Source organism: Ranitomeya imitator, chromosome 1, assembly GCF_032444005.1.
Source record: "Ranitomeya imitator isolate aRanImi1 chromosome 1, aRanImi1.pri, whole genome shotgun sequence".
Taxonomy (NCBI): Eukaryota; Metazoa; Chordata; class Amphibia; order Anura; family Dendrobatidae; genus Ranitomeya; species Ranitomeya imitator.
The window spans coordinates 60,248,132-60,254,285 of record NC_091282.1 but is presented as its reverse complement, the minus strand read 5'-3'; the positions used below and the strand labels follow the sequence as shown (position 1 = coordinate 60,254,285).

At 38.7% G+C, this 6,154-nt stretch overlaps 1 long non-coding RNA gene across 1 annotated transcript; it reads right to left on the bottom strand.

Moving 5' to 3' along the window:
* Positions 1-4,512: 4,512 nt before the first annotated feature.
* Positions 4,513-5,146, bottom strand: LOC138657613 (uncharacterized). The gene is made up of 2 exons (XR_011317091.1): positions 4,932-5,146; positions 4,513-4,816 (listed from the first exon to the last, which is right to left on the bottom strand). It is a non-coding gene; the product is annotated as an uncharacterized lncRNA (long non-coding RNA).
* Positions 5,147-6,154: the final 1,008 nt, after the last annotated feature.

Here is a 6,154-nt window from a genome sequence, read left to right as displayed (position 1 = left end):
TGCGGATTCCGCAGGGGGCGTGTTTATCTACTGCTTTTCACATGGTGCGATCCATTTATGTTTGATGTGTGGCGGTTGTATGGGCAATGTGAGTGCTATTGTGCACATGTAACGCCCACTCTATTTGCTATGCATTTGGGCTATTAGCACCTATGTGTAAATAAGAACTGTGAATGCATTGTGACTATCTACCTTTTTCTGTGTCCCTATCTGGATTACTGTATCCATGGATGCAGTCACATTTTTTTACTCTATATGATATGTAAGATTTTCAGTGAAAATCTAATAAATATGTTTTGCTAGTAGTATTTTGGCAATTAGTTGAACGAAATTTATTGGTTATTTTAAATATTTGTGGAAAATCAAAAACTGAAAAGTGGGGCGTGCAATATTATTCGGTTCCTTTACTATCAGTGCAGCAAACTCACTCCAGAAGTTCATTGTGGATCTCTGAATGATCCAATATTGTCCTAAATGCCTAATGATGATTAATATAATCCACCTGTGTGTAATCAAGTCTCCGTATAAATGCACCTGCTCTGTGATAGTCCCAGGGTTCTGTTTGAAGCACAGAGAGCATCATGAAGACCAAGGAACACAACAGGCAGGTCCGTGATACTGTTGCGGAGAAGTTTAAAGCCGGATTTGGATACAAAATGATTTCCAAAACTTTAAACACCCCAAGGAGCACTGAGCAAGCGATCATATTGAAATGGAAGGAGTATCATACCAGTGCAAATCTACCAAGACTGGCCGTCCCTCTAAACCTTCATCTCAAGCAAAGAGAAGACTGATCAGAGATGCAGCCAAGAGTCACATGATCACTCTGGATGAACTGCAGAGATATACAGCTGAGGTGAGACAGTCTGACCATTGGACAACAATCAGTCGTACACTGCACAAATCTGGGCTTTATGGAAGAGTGACAAAGTGACAAAAAGAAAGCCATTTCTCAAATATATCCATAAAAAGTGTTGTTTAAAGTTTGCAACAAGCCACCTGGGAGACACACCAAACATGTGGAAGAAGGTGCTCTGGTCAGATGAAACCAAAATTAAACTTTTTGGCAACAATGCCAAACGATATGTTTAGCGTAAAGGCAATACAGCTCATCACCCTGAACACACCATCCCCACTGTCAAACATGGTGGTGGCAGCATCATGGTTTGGGCCTGCTTTTCTTCAGCAGGGACAGGGAAGATGGTTAAAATTGATGGGAAGATGGATGGAGCCAAATACAGGACCATTCTTGAAGAAAACCTGTTGGAGCCTACAAAAGAACTAAGACTGGGATGGATATTTGTCTTCCAACAAGACAATGATTCCAAACACAAAGCAAAATGGAATGGTTCACAAATAAACGTATCCAGGTGTTAGAATGGCCAAGTCAAAGTCCAGACCTCAATCCAATCGAGAATCTGTCGAAAGAGCTGAAAACTGCTGTTCACAAACGATCTGCATCAAACCTCACTGAGCTCGAGCTGTTTGCCAAGGAAGAATGGGCAAGAATTTCAGTCTCTCGATGTACAAAACTGATAGAGACATACCCCAAGCTACTTGCAGCTGTAATTGCAGGAAAAGGTGGCGCAACAAAGTATTAAGTTAAAGCGGCCGGATAATATTGCACGCCCCACTTTTCAGTTTTTGAATTTCCACAAAAATTTAAAATGACCAATAAATTTCGTCCAATTTCACAATTGTGTTCCACATGTTGTTGATTCTTCACCAAAAATTCACATTTGGTATCTTTTTGTATGAAGCATGATATGTGGAAAAGGTTGAAGGGTTCCAGGGAGCCGATTACTTTCGTAAGGCACTGTCATTTTCCTTTAATTAGAATCACCTGGAAAATTAATTATCACATGTGTTTAAGATTGATTTCAGTGATCTATTGAGCCCTGAGACTAAAACCATCCATGAGTTTATTTGAAAAACAAAACAATTAAATCTTTATGACACTTAAATCCAATTTGCATAACAATTTGGAACACAGTGTATATATAAAGACACATCATAGTGCTTTACTAAGTCGCTACTCTCACCAGGTCTTGGATTTAAGAAGTATACATTTGCCCTGTTCTCTCTTTCATATTGGTGCTTGTATAATATTATTTGACTTGCACGGTGCACCTTATTAATACCAGCTGCTGCTATTTTTCCCCACCATTTTGGAGGCCCATTCTGCCCTTTTTTAATTTGTTTTTATACTATTGTTATTCAATAAAGATATTATTTTATCAACACATTGCTCTCCTATCACTTCTTATCTATATGGCACCTTACCATAGTAGATGATGTTGATTTATATTGATGAAGTGTCCTTAGCCTTTCTAATTAGGACTAAGAGAATAATTGTTTATGATTATGTATACCCCTTTTCTCATGTAAAGCGCCATGGAATAAATGGCTCCATAATAATAAATGATAATAATGATAGTAATAATATAATAAAGACAGTGATTTTTAAAAGCAATCAATAAAATTAAAATGTTACTACATGCTGCCTTCTTTTTCTGTACAATTTACTTTTTTAATATGTATTTTTTTCTTTTAACTTTTTACTATGTGTTTTTTAACCATATATTCTCCATTTATGTCCTTTGCTATACATGGGCAGTCATGCTATCCCCTATAATAAGTCCTACATGTGTTTGCACGTGATGTGTCCATTATTTATATACCTATATTGTTATTAACGAGAAAATATCAGAGAGCGTTCGCTGCTACATTGTGTAAACACATATATCTTTCTCTCCCTGGTCCATTTCACACAGTAACAAGCTGCAGTATGTTGACACCCTGCCGAACAACGGAAACTGCTTAGTAATCAGGACATCAGTCGATATATATATATATCTCCTTTTATGTTTGTCTATCAGAATTTGTAGCAAAAATTCTGCCGGTGAGCGGCATTGATAGAGTTCACAAGGTCTTTACTGTATCTTATCTACAGGGATCTTCGCACTATTGATTTCTTCACTCTTAACATGTTAGTCATGGTAGCTGTAGCATTGCCAGGAGAGCACTTTATTAGAGAGAGTCCTTATTTTGTATTCAAAACTTTCACACCCACAATATTTTTTTATTATAATGTTTTTATAATTATTATTATTGATATTGTTGCTATTACAATATTTTTCATTTTTAAATTATTTAAAAATATTAGTTTTAATTATGTTTAAAATGTGGATATTTTATAATTTTTCGTATGCTTTGATCTGCATGAAAGAGGACAAAAATCCTTAGACGAGTGGCATGCATGGTTAATCCCTAAAAGTATGAGGACCATCATATGAATGTTCCTCGGTGTACTGTACTTTCAACCTAGTAGACTTTTAAAACACATGGTTCTATATATTAAAGTTACAGAGGTTTGTCGGAAGTGGAAAGGGAAGATGGAAAAAAAATGTTGAAAAAAGAATTAAATCAGTTATACACTGACACTATAAAAAGGCATGAACAGCCTACGGAAATTTACAATAATTGACCCCTGGACAAAGCATTTCTATGCTAAACGCTTGTCGTATGCAGTGGATCTCTGGTCTTGTACCTAGCTTCTGATTGGCACTCTTCTATAAAAGGGTATTGCTTATATTCATTTTTTAGCTTATAGTGGGAGAGATTTTTATTCCTGTATTTTTCACTGGAGCTCTAATGGTGTGTATGTAGTCTTTTTGTTTGGCACATTTGGATTGGTCATGACTCATGACTACTTATTCCACAAAATTCTTCCCAAGTAGAACATGTACATTGAAGAGCAAAAGTGTGACAATGTTCTGAACTTTTGACTTTCAGGCTCTCATTATCCACTTCTGCTTTGAACCTGAGACTGCAATCATTTTATAAACAATTATCTTGGATATCTTTTACTTAAATTTGACTTGCAATTATTTAGCATATGATTAGTTATACAGATTCTTGTCATGTCACTGCAAGCGACAAAGATGGCTGACAAGACTCTCGAAAGAGTGACTGGATGAATAGTGGAAACAGAAAAAGGTGGCGCAACAGTGGAGGTGGCAGGTCCAAACGCAGGCCGCAATCTTCACCACTGGGGTTCTTTTAGACAGGAGAGCCAGGATTCTTGTGAGCGGACTGTGGGTCCTAGGCTACTCAGAAGAGCCAGGGAGGTGAACCAGGACAATGGCCAAAGAAATGCCAGCGGGTCCACTAGCAAAGTACCGAGAGTTTGCATCCCAGGGGGAGGTCAATACGTACAAACAACAGCAGAGAGGAGATGGAATTCTATCAAAGAGTTGGTGACCCGTCATCACATCTTGTTCAACCAGTGGGCAGTAGAGATGGAACACTTGCTTTGAAGGCTGGAAGAGCTAACTGCAGGAACCAGGGTCACGTTCCTCAAAATGAAGGGACAACATTGCTTGTATGTGGTGGGTGTGATCTGATAAGGAAGTGATTAGAGAACACGGCACTCAGTAAATATGAGGATTGGCGGTGCTCTAGTAGGGTGTCCACCCCGTAGATAACAGATGAATAAAACTTGGCACTCAATTTGAGAAGAAAAGCTTCTTAGTTTATTGATGCATCCAGACAAACAAAAGTGCTAAACGTTTTCGGTCCACACCGGACCTTCGTCAGAGCGTTTCTTTGACATTGACTATGAAACATATAAATGAATACAGTGTCACATGATGCGGAAATATACGTCATATAATGCAAAAAACGAAAAAGAGATCTAATGGTGAAAAAACGAAAATCTACGTGATGCTCCATCTGGTTCAGGGAGACATGTGCCAGAGAGATGAGTCTATCCAGAACAATAGGTGCTCCGTGCGAGGTGTAGATATAGTCCGTGCTGAGATGCTGGATAAGGGAAGTAACAATAGTGCTGGAGATGGAAGGACGCTGGTAATAGTGCGACCTCAGGCCGAGAGGGTCTAGCTCAGTGAGGAGAGTAAACAAAAGGATACATAGCAGAAATGCACTCTACAGATACTAGAAACGCAGACATGAGATACAGAATACGCCTCCAGTGAAGCTATATGGAATAGCATAGTGGATGGTCTAACGTGAGGACCTAGAAGAATAAGAGATACGTGAGTCTGTGCACATAACTGTAACTGGGCATCCCAGAAAACAGGGAAAAAAAAGGAAAATGAATGAGGAAGAGAGAACAAAAAACGTAGGTAACGTTTTTTGTTCTCTCTTCCTCATTCATTTTCCTTTTTTTTCCCTTTTTTTCCCTGTTTTCTGGGATGCCCAGTTACAGTTATGTCCTCACGTATTCATCTGATAAGGAAGTGAGCAGGAAGAACCCTTCTTGAGGAATAAACGGGCCTGGGAGAGGCTTCTTGAGGCAGCTCAACACAGAGCTACTACCACGCTGAGAGATCGTACTGTCTTTTGGGTTCCCCACCTTCTGTATGGAAGCAGGCGATGGTGCAGGTGACACAAGGGGCTGTCGCCCATTTCTACAATGATGCACAAGGAGCCTCGATCAAGTATTGAGTGCGTTTACTGAACATAAATTTCAGTAGGCTAACATTTTGAATTCTAAAATCATTTTTCAAGCTGATGTTATAAAGTATTCTAATTTACTCGTGACTAGTGAGTCATGAGTAAGACTGCTTAGTGCAGTCAAAACGCGTCGACTGGGTCAAGTCGACCATGTACAGTACAGACCAAAAGTTTGGACACACCTTCTCATTTTAAGGATTCATGACTATGAAAATTGTAAATTCACACTGAAGGCATCAAAACTATGAATTAACACATGTGGAATTATATACTTAACAAAAGAGTGTGAAGCAACTGAAAATATGTCTTATTTTCTAGGTTCTTCAAAGTAGCCACCTTTTGCTTTGATGACTGCTTTGTACACTCTTGACATTCTCTTGATGTGATTCAAGAGGTAGTCACTGGAAATGGTTTTCACTTCACAAGTGTGCCCTGTCAGGTTTAATAAGTGGGATTTCTTGCCTTATAAATGGGGTTGGGACCATCAGTTGTGTTGTGCAGAAGTCTGGAGGATACACAGCTAATAGTCCTACTGAATAGACTGTTAGAATTTGTATTATGGCAAGAAAAAAGCAGCTAAGTAAAGAAAAACGAGTGGCCATCATTACTTTAAGAAATGAAGCTCAGTCAGTCCCAAAAATTGGGAAAACTTTGAAAGTGTCCCCAAGTTCAGTTG